This window comes from Lasioglossum baleicum, unplaced genomic scaffold, assembly GCF_051020765.1.
Source record: "Lasioglossum baleicum unplaced genomic scaffold, iyLasBale1 scaffold0215, whole genome shotgun sequence".
Classification (NCBI taxonomy): Eukaryota; Metazoa; Arthropoda; class Insecta; order Hymenoptera; family Halictidae; genus Lasioglossum; species Lasioglossum baleicum.
The window spans coordinates 100834-104310 of NW_027469275.1; positions in this window are offsets into that span (position 1 = coordinate 100834).

Genomic DNA, 3477 nt, shown 5'->3' on the forward strand with positions numbered 1-3477 from the left:
CGCATAACGCATAACGCATAACGCATAACGCATAACGCATAACGCATAACGCATAACGCATAACGCATAACGCATAACGCATAACGCATAACGCATAACGCATAACGCATAACGCATAACGCATAACGCATAACGCATAACGCATAACGCATAACGCATAACGCATAACGCATAACGCATAACGCATAACGCACAACGCGTAACGCAAAACTCATAACGCATAACGCATAACGCATAACGCATAACGCATAACGCATAACGCATAACGCATAACGCATAACGCATAACGCATAACGCATAACGCATAACGCATAACGCGTTACGCATAACGCAAAACCCATAACGCCTAAAGCATAACGCATAACGCATAACGCATAACGCATAACGCATAACGCATAACGCATAACGCATAACGCATAACGCATAACGCATAACGCATAACGCATAACGCATAACGCATAACGCATAACGCATAACGCATAACGCATAACGCATAACGCATAACGCATAACGCATAACGCATAACGCATAACGCATGACGCATAACGCATAACGCATAACGCATGACGCATAACGCATAACGCATAACGCATAACGCATAACGCATAACGCATAACGCATAACGCATAACGCATAACGCATAACGCATAACGCATAACGCATAACGCATTACGCATAACGCAAAACCCATAACGCCTAACGCATAACGCATAACGCATAACGCATAACGCATAACGCATAACGCATAACGCATAACGCATAACGCATAACGCATAACGCATAACGCATAACGCATAACGCATAACGCATAACGCATAACGCATAACGCATAACGCATAACGCATAACGCATAACGCATAACGCATAACGCATAACGCATAACGCATAACGCATAACGCATAACGCATAACGCATAACGCATAACGCATAACGCATAACGCATAACGCATAACGCATAACGCATAACGCATAACGCATAACGCATAACGCATAACGCATAACGCATAACGCATAACGCATAACGCATAACGCATAACGCATAACGCATAACGCATAACGCATAACGCATAACGCATAACGCATAACGCATAACGCATAACGCATAACGCATAACGCATAACGCATAACGCGTTACGCATAACGCAAAACCCATAACGCCTAAAGCATAACGCATAACGCATAACGCATAACGCATAACGCATAACGCATAACGCATAACGCATAACGCATAACGCATAACGCATAACGCATAACGCATAACGCATAACGCATAACGCATAACGCATAACGCATAACGCATAACGCATAACGCATAACGCATTACGCATAACGCAAAACTCATAACGCCTAAAGCATAACGCATAACGCATAACGCATAACGCATAACGCATAACGCATAACGCATAACGCATAACGCATAACGCATAACGCATAACGCATAACGCATAACGCATAACGCATTACGCATAACGCAAAACCCATAACGCCTAAAGCATAACGCATAACGCATAACGCATAACGCATAACGCATAACGCATAACGCATAACGCATAACGCATAACGCATAACGCATAACGCATAACGCATAACGCATAACGCATAACGCATAACGCACAACGCGTAACGCAAAACTCATAACGCATAACGCATAACGCATAACGCATAACGCATAACGCATAACGCATAACGCATAACGCATAACGCATAACGCATAACGCATAACGCATAACGCGTTACGCATAACGCAAAACCCATAACGCCTAAAGCATAACGCATAACGCATAACGCATAACGCATAACGCATAACGCATAACGCATAACGCATAACGCATAACGCATAACGCATAACGCATAACGCATAACGCATAACGCATAACGCATAACGCATAACGCATAACGCATAACGCATAACGCATAACGCATAACGCATAACGCATAACGCATAACGCATAACGCATAACGCATAACGCATAACGCATAACGCATAACGCATGACGCATAACGCATAACGCATAACGCATGACGCATAACGCATAACGCATAACGCATAACGCATAACGCATAACGCATAACGCATAACGCATAACGCATAACGCATTACGCATAACGCAAAACCCATAACGCCTAAAGCATAACGCATAACGCATAACGCATAACGCATAACGCATAACGCATAACGCATAACGCATAACGCATAACGCATAACGCATAACGCATAACGCATAACGCATAACGCATAACGCATAACGCATAACGCATAACGCATAACGCATAACGCGTAACGCATAACGCATAAAGCATAACGCATAACGCATAACGCATAACGCATTACGCATAACGCAAAACCCATAACGCCTAAAGCAGAACGCATAACGCATAACGCATAACGCATAACGCATAACGCATAACGCATAACGCTTTACGCATAACGCAAAACCCATAACGCCTAAAGCATAACGCATAACGCATAACGCATAACGCATAACGCATAACGCATAACGCATAACGCATAACGCATAACGCATAACGCATAACGCATAACGCATAACGCATAACGCATAACGCATAACGCATAACGCATAACGCATAACGCATAACGCATAACGCATAACGCATAACGCATAACGCATAACGCATAACGCATAACGCATAACGCATAACGCATAACGCATAACGCATAACGCATAACGCATAACGCATAACGCATAACGCATAACGCATAACGCATAACGCATAACGCATAACGCATAACGCATAACGCATAACGCATAACGCATAACGCATAACGCATAACGCATAACACATAACGCATAACGCATAACGCATAACGCATAACGCATAACGCACAACGCGTAACGCAAAACTCATAACGCATAACGCATAACGCATAACGCATAACGCATAACGCATAACGCATAACGCATAACGCATAACGCATAACGCATAACGCGTAACGCAAAACTCATAACGCATAACGCATAACGCATAACGCATAACGCATAACGCATAACGCATAACGCATAACGCATAACGCATAACGCGTTACGCATAACGCAAAACCCATAACGCCTAAAGCATAACGCATAACGCATAACGCATAACGCATAACGCATAACGCATAACGCATAACGCATAACGCATAACGCATAACGCATAACGCATAACGCATAACGCATAACGCATAACGCATAACGCATAACGCATAACGCATAACGCATAACGCATAACGCATAACGCATAACGCATAACGCATAACGCATAACGCATAACGCATAACGCATAACGCATAACGCATAACGCATAACGCATAACGCATAAAGCATAACGCATAACGCATAACGCATAACGCATAAAGCATAACGCATAACGCATAACGCATAACGCATAACGCATAACGCATAACGCATAACGCATAACGCATAACGCATAACGCATAACGCATAACGCATAACGCATAACGCATAACGCATAACGCAT